Below are 12,230 nucleotides of genomic sequence, written 5' to 3'. Positions count from 1 at the left end.
CAACCCAGCTGTCCCTTGATAACCACGTGAGGGGGTACAACACAGCTATAAATCTATACAACTTTTCTTAACCTATATACATGACATTTGTCTGTTAATTGTGAGAGTCAATGATTGCATTACTCATCTGTCACACAGCTGAAGCTGCTGCAGGGACTGAGCAAAAGGGCTGATGGTGACCAGGGGATGCCCTAGTAATAGGGCCTGGGGAAGGAGAAGGAGAGGGAGCTATCAGATCAGGCACAGCACTCTGTCTCTGCACAAGGATGTTGGCAGATGTGTCAGGACATCCCATCACACAGGCTTGTCCTTCTCAGATGTCTGGGGTTCCAGTCCTAGTGCTGCAAACGTGGCTTGTGTGAAACAAGTCCAGAGTGCCAGCAGCCAGACATGCCCCTGCAGCACAGTGCAAGGGACAGGAAGCTACTGGGAGAAATCCTGTGCTACTGGGCACATCCTGCCCTATTTTCTGTGCCAGAGCAGCCCTGTGCTGGTGTGCAGTGATGTGTGTGGATCAGGAGCAATTGCACATACAGCCAGCTCCTGGTCCCACAGAAACCTCACTGAATCACATGCAAACTCAGCATTTGGTTATCAGCAGCTGGACTTCCAAGGAATTAATGCACTTGATTCCTTTTTGTCTTGGTTTGAACAGACAGGCGTCTGCTAAGGAAGGCAGGAGCCTCCCCTAAAATGGAAAATCTAAACCCCCTCCCTCTGAATTGCTATAAATTTTAAATTAAGGGGCTCTCAGGCAAAAATATGGGAGCAGGAAATAACAGTTCTTTATTAGGGAAGAAAATAAAAGATAAAAATAAACAATGCAGTGAACCAAACCAACACTGCCAGAGCCAGACCACAGCCTGACACCCTGTGGGTCAGGGTGCTGGCAGCAGGGCCATTGGAATTGTGGCTCAGCCCTCCTGCAGGGCCAGGGGTGGTTCTGCTGGAGCAGGGATCCTGGAGAAGGGGGCAGAATCCTCTGAGGATCCAGGGGTAGAGGCAGCTGCTGTTCCTCTGGGAATCCAGTGCAGAAGCCGTGCTGGTGTTCCAGAATCTCCAGATTATATCCAGGTAGGAATGCTTGGCTCCTCCCCCTGGGCTCACATCTCCCAGTGGGATGCTGCAGTTCTTATCAGCCCTGCAGGGACACTCAATGGCCTGTTATCAGCAGGTGTCCCTAGAGGGGGAGGAGTGGGTGTGGAAGAGATAAGGAAAAACTGCCCCCTGAACAGAAGACAACTGACATAGAGATGCAAATAAAATACAATCTGCTTGGCAATCCAGGACACTCTTGCACTGTGTCCAAGGCCAGAAAAGCAGCTGAGGGAGAGTGGTTTGTATCAGAGGTGTATTTATGAACAACTTCTAAAGGGTTAGGTAAAGGGTGTTTGGATAAGTATCTAATCAATTTGCACAGATTATTATGAGACCAGCAGAGGCACAGGCTGCTTATGAATGCCTTGCAGTGTCAGCTCCCATTATGCACATAACCATTTGATACATGTATTAGTCACCTCTGTAGCAGCTATCACTGAGCATTTATAACAACAGCATCTACGTGGAGCTCCTTACAGAGTCAGTGAATCCATGAGACTGGGACTCACTGAGGAGGAATGAGGTAGGAGGTCTCTTGTCCAAAGGATAATTTCTCTCTCAAGACTGTCTCATTGCCCAGAAATTTGGCAACCCATGAACTCCAGCAGCAGAATTTTGCTCTGTTTTCATTGTCAGACACAGCACACAAGCACTGTCAGATCGTGGGAAGGAAAACACAGCTGGTGATTCTGAACTGTGTTATGTTTTTATTCTGAATCATTTGCCATCTCCTTTAAATAATCCCAGAAGCCTCCACAGGGATTTCCTTTTTTACACTATCAGATTGCTCTGATCTGTGTCTGTCTCTGGCCTTTTCCTTCTGCCTTTCAATTTCTATTCTGAGCCAGCTTCACTTGAGGAGAGGATGGGCTCAGAGTCACTCAGAGGAACATTTTAAGGCTCTGAGGATGATCCATGACTGATGTAAAGCACAGCAGATCCAGTGGCTTTGGAGAAGCCTTGCACAGCTACACCAGCAGTGCATCTTCAGCTTGCAAAGTTGCACTGATACTGCCTTCCCAAAAAACACAAAGCACAGCTTGGCTGGGCAGGAAATGTCCCATTTCCAAGCCATGGCATGGCACAGTTTGGGCTCTGGCCACATGTATCTAGAACATAAATCCATATTTCTAATTGATATTGTGTGCTTGACAGCGCTAAAATATTTACATTAATCTCTTACAAATAGCTAAAGGCTGTTCTCCTTTGAGCAAAACAGAACAACACCTTAAATATTGAAGATAATTTTCTAAAAAGAAATCGGGCATGAAAGTGTACATAACCTCACTGAAATTTGGTCAGAACCTGTTGTTGCACTGCAGCTGCCAGCACTGCTGTGTGCCACAGGCTACCCAACATATTTGGCTGCACTCAGCAGCCAGGTTCTCCCTCCTGATGGAAAAATATAATTCAGACAGAGTGCCAATAGGCCACAAAGTTAAAAGGGGGAATCTCCCACTTTTTTCTTTGTACAGCTGTGGGTGGTTTGGGATGTCAATGCCCTTAACAATAAGGATCAAAGTACAGTCACACAGAAGTGCTGCACATGAGACACACGAGGCCTTACTGCATCCTGCTTTACCCTGTGCTTTGGTGCTCCAAGAAGCCAGCAGACAAGACTTGCTGTGCCTGAATTTCCCCTGGAAAACCACAGATAGGGGGAAAACCAACAAGAAATGGCAGCAAAGCCAATCCATGCCCTTTCTCCTGCTTTACTGCACAATATTTGCTTGACAAGGTTCACAAGGTACCTACCATGGACTGCAAGGTCAGGGCCAACTTTGGGACTATATGAGTTTTCCACAGCTGTTTAACAGCTGTACTGAGAACAACCTGCCCAGGAAATGTTGTGTCCTCTCTGGCAGAAAGGGAGCAAACAGAAAGTCATGAATCTTTCAGCTCCTCACTGGCTTTGGACAGTGTGACCACAAAGGTCAGCACTGGACCTTCCCTGGCAGGGGCAGCAGTGTCTCCCCTCACTTTCGGTGTCTATACCCCAAATTTTCCAGATGCTGGTGATGCCTTGTGAAGGCTGATGTTGACATCTTATTGCAGGGATTCCATATCTTGTCTCCTTATCACAAAAGTATCACATCTTCTTGGTGTTTTTCATGGGCAGCTCCTCAGAGCATGGCCTGTTTCTTCTTCACAAAGCCACTAACTCCAACTCCCCTCTCACCCAGCCACCCCACTCTTTTATAGCACTCTTCTTCTTCTCACTGTTCACAGCTGTGCCTGTTAAAGTCAGACCTGTTCCTAACCTTTGATAATTGGCCCAGCTGCAACTCCTTAGGGGTGAGATTACTTTCTACACTATCTTTATTTTCTTATATTCTATCCCCCTACAGGCTGACCTACAACAGAGACTGGACAGAGCTAAAGAATAAAGCAGGAATTTATTAGGAGGCCTCAATGGATCCACCTTGGGCAGCGCAAGAGCCCAGCCAGGGCTGCACCCAAGGTGAACCAAAATGGGCACAAAATGCACAACAGGTGACGGGGTCTCTCACTGTGATCAGTTCTGCTCCATTTGCACCTTGCAGTTCATTGTCCCATCCCTCTTGTTCTTCTCTCTCCAGCCCACGTTGTTTGTGCTCTTGGGGCTGAGATCTGGATCATTTGTCCTTGGTCCCCAGCTGGAGCAGGAATTGTTTTGTCTCCCTGCTCTGTGCAGAGAGCTCACCATCCCATAATATGAAGCCCAGACCCACAGACTGAAGCAGCACAGAATCTGAAAAATAGAAAAGCAAAACCTGAGGCATCACTTAAAGCTTTAATTTCATTCTGAGAGCAGAAGAACAAGAACTTATGTGGATAAAACTGCAGAAAGCACAACTCTGCTCTTCTCCAGGAGCCATTCTGTGTGCTGCTCACACAAGCAAAGCAATTCCTTAGAGCAAATCAGCTTCTTCTTAATGAAGACTTGTTCTTTTCAGTAAGTCAGTGCTTTTGGTGGGGAGATTTAATAAACTTCATTCTTCTTCCTCTCATTATGATAAGTAAATTTAATTTTACTCATATTATTAACAGTATTAAGCATCTCTTGAAAACGTACAATAGGCAATCTGAATCAGTTTGTTCAGTATGAAAATCCGCTTTTCTGATACAGTATTTGGGTAAATGGAAAATATCCAGTCCCTCATAAATGCATGTTGAGACAGAGGGAAGATACACCCAGAAGGTAATTCCAACCCTAAGGAGGGGGACAACAGGAGAACCACTCATTTCTATTGTTGCTGATGTTTCCTTTGCCTCCAAAAAGGGAACTACTGAATAAAAAAGGCTGTGTCCTGAATTCACAAAGGTTAAATGTTATTTGCAAGCATTTCTGCCCTGCCTCTGTCTGAGCTAGGGAGGGGTCCCCTCAAAGCCCACAGTCCCCCACTCCCACAGCCCAGCTAAAGGCTGTGGCTGCCACACCCTTGTCCTCCCAAGGCAGCAGTAAACTGCAAAAAATGATGCATTTGGTGTTAGAGCACAATGTTTTGTGCTTTCTCACACTGCAAAGCATTCAGTCAGATATGGGACTGGGCAAGGCAGGCACAGAACATCAGCACCCCATCTCCACCTTTGCTCTGCCCAGATAACCCACAAATGGTCCTTGTCACCTACCCACAGTCTCCAGCACACATTTTTTTCCCTGGCAAGTGTTTTTTGGGCCATCACACCTGCAGATCACCAGCCTGTGCATTCCTCAGGCTGGCAGCCAGAATAAGGCTGGATGTGTGTTAATGAGAGGGAATATTCTCCTTATGCAAAAGGTGAATCAGGGAGATAAATTCAAAAGCTTTCTGTGCCATTACTATAGGCAAGTGCTACAGAGTTTAATCAGGTCTTTAGAGAACTTAAAAAGATATGGAAACTAGTCTAAAATAGGCTGTTTCCTACAGAGAAGCTGCCCTTTCCTGTGATGCCTTCCAGCCTGGCCCGAGTGCCTGGCTGTCTAAAGATTCTGCACAACTCTTACAAAGGAGCAATTTTATCCCCATTTTGACAATGCATTAGTATAATGGCTTGATCAGCAGATAATCTCCTTTTACAGAACAATAATATTTACAAAGCCTGAAAAAGTAATTTTCTCCCTCCCTTGCTGACCTAACTATCTCCTGGAGTTTCGGAAATAACCAAAGGCTTTTCAGTCACTTTGTATGTATGAACAATGGAGGCTCTGAATGTATCATTTCTTCCCTCTTCAGAGAGACTTTTCAACAGAACACCCTTCATTTCTTGCAGACATTCTCTTTTCTCTAAGCATTACTGACACAGACGTTGTTCTCCTTACCTTGCCTGCACTAGTCATGCCTTGCTGGCTCATTTGGTCCAAACATGATAAATCAATTTCCATCCAATTAGGCTACGCCTGAAGAATTAATTTGATACACTTTAGACTGTAGTATTTTGTATGTTCCTAAACGCAATTAGAAAACTTTAATTTAATCTTACATGCCCAATATGATCAGCTGGTACATAAGACAACCCAGTTGCAGCTTGTTCAGCATGCAATTGTGGTTGTAATTGATTAAAATTGTTTCTGCAAGTGTGTCTTGGTGTCATGGATGGCTTGATTTGCTTTGGGTCTTACTCCTGCAAGCACACAGCAGCAGCATCAGAAACTTTCTCTGTGTGAGCAGTTCCTCAAGCTGCAGAGGAACTGAGCTGAGATAGGCAGGGACAGGGCTTGCTGCCCCAAAGTTGTGATTCTCTCCTCCAGCAGTGATTCTGTGGTCAGAGATGTGGAGAAAAGAGGGTAAAGATGACAAATTTTCAAAAAAATAAAGGTGCTTAAGCTGACATGCACAGAGGGAGCAGCAGGGAGGATCCATCCATCCATCCATCCATCCATCCATCCATCCATCCATCCATCCATCCATCCATCCATCCATCCTCCATGGTTTCAAAACCCAGCCCAAGCTCTGGGCTTAGTGCCCTGAGTGCTCAGTTTGCAATTCTCTTTGTTCATGGTAACAGCTCAGGGTGACTCCAACCACAGCCTGGATGTCCTGTGAGGTCAAAGGGTGTCACTTTGGTTTTTTAAGATTTTCTAAAGCTTTCTGATACTGACATTCTTGTGGGGAACTTTCTCACAAACTTTTCTGTAAACAACTCATTGTTTTGCATTCTTCTATGGAGGAGGAGAGAGTTGATAGACTGTTGGTTAAACTAGTGTTTGTGGAGAGGTGTTACTGTCACCCTCCAATCTACTGTCACCTTTGTAAAACTATAAATGTTGGAGTCAGAAAATAAAGAGCCTCTTTTCTAATTTCACCAGACACCTGGCTGTCTGTGCGTGTCCAGAAATCCATCTAAGCTTCTGTCCTAAAGGCTTACCCAAATCTGGTCCCAGGTAAGCAGACACTATTATAATTGGATCTAACTTAGGATCTAGCTGTTCCTTGAAAGATTTGAGAGGATATTTCCCTCCTGGAAAATATTTTGCAATAAAAAGCTGTTTCTTTGAACTCTTTCAATAGCAAAACAGCTGTCTAGCTCAGCCAAAACTGACTGGATCAAAACCCCACTCTTCTTTATATTCAGAAGTAGACCACGACGTGAAGGTTGACTGTAACTGGTCATGACAGACTCCTAATGCCTTCAATTCTCCTCACCCACTTCTGTGAAGTGTTTATATTTGAAATCATGGTGAGTTAACATGAGTTAAAGGCACATGCTCTCATCTCTCGGTATGTAAGTAATGGATTGTTCCCCGGAAAATACCAGGGCTTGTCAAAAATATATAACATAAATACTGATTTTTCACAGCTTGTAGTTCTCACTGTGTCAGTAGGTAAGAGAATTTCAGAGAGGTGGGGAAAAAAATCTGAAGATACAGGATGGAACAATTTTGTGCCATGAAAGATACAGGGCTTTTAAGTTTGTTTCTGATTTGTTTCCTCTGTTTTGTTAAGAACAAAAGTCAGAAGGGAATTTCCATTTCATATGTATGATGTGCTTTAAGAGGCAGGTGGTTTATAAAGTATTAAACAGCACAATGGGACAGAAAATGACCTAGTGACTGCCTCTGTCTGGGAAGATAGGTTGGTATGGAGTGGGAAAGAGGGAGAAAACATCATCCAAACATCAAAATGACCAAGAATCTGGGCCCTTGCTAAGCTGACTCTTGATTTTAAAAAATCAAACTATAAATGCAACGTTTGTATGAATCACCACATCACACACTGACAAAGGGAAAAGCAGATGTTAAAATGGAAATGTTTTTTCTGCCCAAAGCTTCACAAATTCTTTATTCAAATGAAAGCAAACAAGCTTTTTAACCTTCATTTCATTTTCTGCTGGACTGTCTCAAATGGGAGACTGGCAGGGTGAAGAGCCAAAAGGGGAAGGTTTTTTCAAAGAAAGTAGTACTGACATTGATTTACCAGCACTTGCACCCAGACCCTGGTGGAGACCATGCTGACACCTGGAGATGACCCTGATGACCCTGAAGACCAAGGCACAGCCATGAGTACAGAGGTGCCAGCAGTCCTTTTCTTAGCCCAGTAATTGCTACTCCCACAATATCCAGAAACACTAAAAAAACCTCATTTTCTCACAGCTTGGGGCTTATCTCTGCAGAAACCTCCCCCAGCCTCCAGTCTGCCTTGGTTTCACCTTGCAGGCTCTGTTTGACAAACTGCTGCCCCAGGGTCACGATCCCTTGGGGCAAGCAAGCAGTGATGGGTCATTTCCAGATCCCAAAAGTGCAAAAGGCAAACAGCAGGGGACTGTCAGTTTAATCACAGCAAATGCACCTTTATTGAGGGCCAACAGTAAATGCAATCAGAAAAGAAAATAAAGGATAAAAAGAAAAAGAGGGGAAGGGGAATGTAGCTGCCAAGGAGACGGAATCCTCATGGTCCAGCCACGCAGATTCGCTGTCATCCACAGGGGTTCACCAAAGTCATCTCAAAAGTTCCAGTTTACACAGTCTATATAGTTTATATAGGCTCAATCCAAAGTGAGTGACACCTGGGGAACATTCCTGGGCCATTGTGTTGAGACCCCTTGGTCTGTGAGGCAGGTGTGAGTGTGCAAGGAGAAGCCACCAAGTCAGAGCTCGTGGGGCAGGTGTGCAAGGACAAGGCACCATTTATCAGAACCTGTTTGAAGCAGTGTTGTGTGAAGGCACAGTGAGCACACCTGCAAACAATCACTGGGGATAACATCCAGAAAACACCCACCTCAGCCAGGCCAGAGCTCCTGTCGGGCTCTGCAGGGCCCTTGCAATGATCAGAGGAAAATGAAGGAAACTCTGGAATGTCTCTTACACCCAGGCAATGTGAACAGCCCCCAGCTGGCTGCACTGGGCTGGGGATAATGGACTCCAGCCTCCTGTGCCTGTGGGTCCAGGCTCCTGCCACTGCAGGCAGCAGCCCTGGCAGCCAAACCCTGTCAGAAACAGAGAAGCTTTGTTATAAGACTGGGTAAGTGCACATCCCTCACTGCTGCTGCTCCAGAAGTTCCTTCCTGCGGTAGCCTGTGGTTTCTGGTTTATTGATGGCCAGCCTGCACCTATTTCTCCTCTTCAAGGGCTCCTCAGCATCTCAGCACAAACTCCCTTCCTCCCTGTGGGCTCAGAAAGAGCAATCATGGCTCTGCTCAGCCACGCTGCCAAAGCTTTGTTTGACATCTTCCTGCTCACCCTCAACAGCACATGTCAGAGCTGCTCCTGGCTGGGAAATACAACTGCCTGCCCAAAGAGCACTGCTGCAACCTGGTGTACCTACTACAGGCCTGACCTCTGCAAGCTGGTGTTTAATAGTAATAGAATGGTTATAAAAATAGCAATATAATTGGAGTAATAATAATCTGGACAGTTTGGATTAGGACAATAAGAGACAATAGAAACAAAGAGTTATGGACAGTCCAGGTACCTCTTTGTGGGCAAAATAAGCCCAAAAAGGAGCCATGTTAACAGAGGATTGACCCTTAAAAGCAACAGCCTGTTGCATATTCATACACCTCATACATGATGCATAAATTCCATTCAAACACAGGATTCTGTCTGGGCAGTGTCAGCTTCTTCCTCTGAATCCTGACAGCATCTTCAGGGCTGAGCAAGGCAGGAAGAAGTTCGTTTCTTCTGATAATGGAGCAATAAATTCTCTTTCTCTGAAAGATTGAGGTGTCCTGTGGCTGCTATCTGGTGCAAGTCCTTTCTTTTAAAAAAAGTATCTTACATGGCATAGTTTCTATTTTAACATTATGGTATTACCTAAAACTGTATTTACCACACTACTTAAGAGAATTAATACAGCATCACTTTCTAACACAACACATATAATATTCATTTTCATATTTGCCAAAAGCCAATCATAAAATAGGCATTTTTCACACTGCTGTACCTACTACAGGCCTAACCAAAGAGCGCTGCTGCCAGCTGGTGTACCTACTACAGGCAGAGCCACGTCACACTTCTGCCCTTCTCTCCATGCCATCAATTTATGCCCTTGAGATGTTCTCATGGCCAAGGGAATGGCTGGAGCTGTGCCAGGGGAGGGTTAGGCTGGAGATCAGGGAAAGGCTCTTCCCTCAGAGGGTGCTGGGCACTGCCCACAGCCCCGAGGCTGCCAGAGCTCCAGGAGTGCTGGACAGCACCCCAGGGTGGGATTGTGGTGGGGTCTGTGCAGGACCAGGCACTGAGATCATGGATCCCTGTGTGTCCTTCCATCCCAGGATATCCTGTGACTCTAAGATTTTATGAAAACATGCTTGAAATGGTTTTGCTGCCATTTTAATGTCAAACTGACAAGATGGTGCAATTCATTGCAGGCTGTGCAGAGGTCTCCTCCCTGCTGTCCCCACTCACCTGCACAAGACCAAAACCAGAGCAGCTCTGGATGCCTCTGTTTGTGCTGCAACCACAGCTCCTGGCTGCAGGATAAGTCAATCCTAAATGGGTACTTTATAGCAGCTCTTTATTCAGCCACATGCTCCATGCTGCTCCTGCTCAACAAAACTTGTGCACTGGTTGTCCTACTTCTGGGAAATTCCACCACGAAAAAGAGGATTTTTTCTAAACAGATATCACTGGGCAAAAAGAGGCAATAGATTCAGCTGCTTCTCCCACATACGAGGTAATCAGCCGTGGGTATGCAAGGGGAAAAAAAGGGGAAGAAACAGGCATAGTACCACAGGAATTTTCAAAAATCCTTTCCAGCAAAGTGTGTAAGTGTATCCCTAACACTGAGCCCTGCACAGGAATAACTGCACTAAAGCAATTAGTTGGATTTCCATAGGTGAGCACACCCAGCCATGACAGAGCCAAGGTCAGGCCACATACCTGGTGCTAACACAGACTGAATTAGTGGCAGGCTCTGCAGAGTTTTGACCATGTCTTTTCTGTTCCTTTCTGTTATAGCAGGTGTTAATACATCAGGTGCCTCAAGCTGTACCTCTAAAATATTTATTTTCCCGAATATTACATTTCTAGTCATATTATTTAAATGTATCAGGAAAGCTTCAACTAAATCTTTTAATCCCATTTGATCTACAAACAGAGCTGCAACATGACAGCTTGGATTAATGCATCTGGCATTTGTGAAATCATAAACCTCACACAGCAAACAGACAGCGACTGCTGCTCTTTCCTTTCTGCTTGTGTAGCACCAGGCTAAACTAAAACAAAACAAACCCTTTCCCTACATCTACATTTGATTGAAAGATAGACATGCAGGAAAGGGTGAAGTACCCTAAGTGATGGGCTCAGTGGGATATTGAATTTATGTCTACGCTTTGATGCTTCTGGGTTTCGTTTTCTGCTCCTGAGTAGAATTAATTCTGTTCCCCACAGGAGTCAATTTGGTATTTTTTATACATCCCCCCCCCCTCCATTTTATTGTTTTAAATCCAACTTTAGGGGAAAAGATAAGAGGTCAAGGAGTGATAGAAGGAATGAAAAGTGGAGAGGGGACCTTTTACAGCACAAATGCTGTTGAGACCCTTTTTAATATCCTAAGCCAAATTTTGTCTGTCTTGGTTTCAAAAAGAGACAAGAAACTTTTTAAAGGGGCCCCTGTATCCTCATTTCCAATTCCATGTTCTCCCTGACAACCCTTCACTTTGTGTTCCTGACAGTTACACCACTGACAGCATTACTTTCCCCTTACACTCCACTGCAAGAGGCAGAGACAAGGTAGCCAGTGCTGATCCAGCATCCTCAAATCCAGCAGGGAAAACCCCCCTGGCTCTGCCCCACACTCCTGGGTTGGCTGTGGGGAAGGGGGTGAGCTCTCCCAAAGACCCCCAAACCAACAAATTATTGCTGAGGCTTCCAAAGACTCACCAGCTTTCAGAGCTGCCACCTCCACACTGTGCAGGACACTTCAAAGAGTGTAAAAGCTCAAGTTTATGTGTGGAACAATGTTGTATTTGCAGGGAGTGTCCCGACGAAGGCAGGAATGATGCACCTGACTCCATGTTCTCAGAAGGCAAATTTATTACTTTATTATACTGTATTATATTAAAGAATACTATGTGATACTAAAGAATACAGAAAGGATCCTTACAGAAGGCTAAAAAGATAATAATGAAAACTTGTGACTCTCTCCAGAGCCCTGACACAGCTTGGCCCCCATTGGCCAAAGAGTGAAAACAACTCCCAGCAGAATGCAATGGAACAATCACCTGTGGGTGAACAATCTCCAAGCACATTCCACATGAGCACAACACAGGAGAAGCAAATCAGATAAGAGTTGTTTTCCTTTTTCTCTGAGGCTTCTCAGCTTCCCAGGAGAAAAATCCTGGGAGAAGGGATTTTTCAGAGAATGTGAGTGCCACAGAACAAAGCAATAAAAGGGAACAGAACAGGTGGAGGAAGAAAAGGACTGCTACAAATGAAGGGCTTTGTCTAGAAGTTTGCTTCCTGGCAGTCTGTGCCCTGGCTGCAACATCATGTTGGTCCAGATTTTCCAGTGGTCTGAATGCTGAGCTGATGGTCAGCTACACAATAGAAACATCCAGGTCCCCAAGCACACAGAGCCATTCCTCATCCTGCAGTTACACAAATCCCAATTAGCCCCACTTACAAGTGACTCTGCCAGGAGTGCATCCATGTGGTGTGAAGGGATGTTTCACACATGTCCATTTTCCTTCCAGCACCGTTCCACCAGCCATGCCCCTGGACAACCTGAAGT

This window comes from Fringilla coelebs (assembly GCF_963513975.1).
Source record: "Fringilla coelebs genome assembly, chromosome: 20".
NCBI classification, from domain to species: domain Eukaryota; kingdom Metazoa; phylum Chordata; class Aves; order Passeriformes; family Fringillidae; genus Fringilla; species Fringilla coelebs.
The sequence above is the reverse complement of the archived record's forward strand: the minus strand, read 5'-3'. Positions refer to the sequence as shown.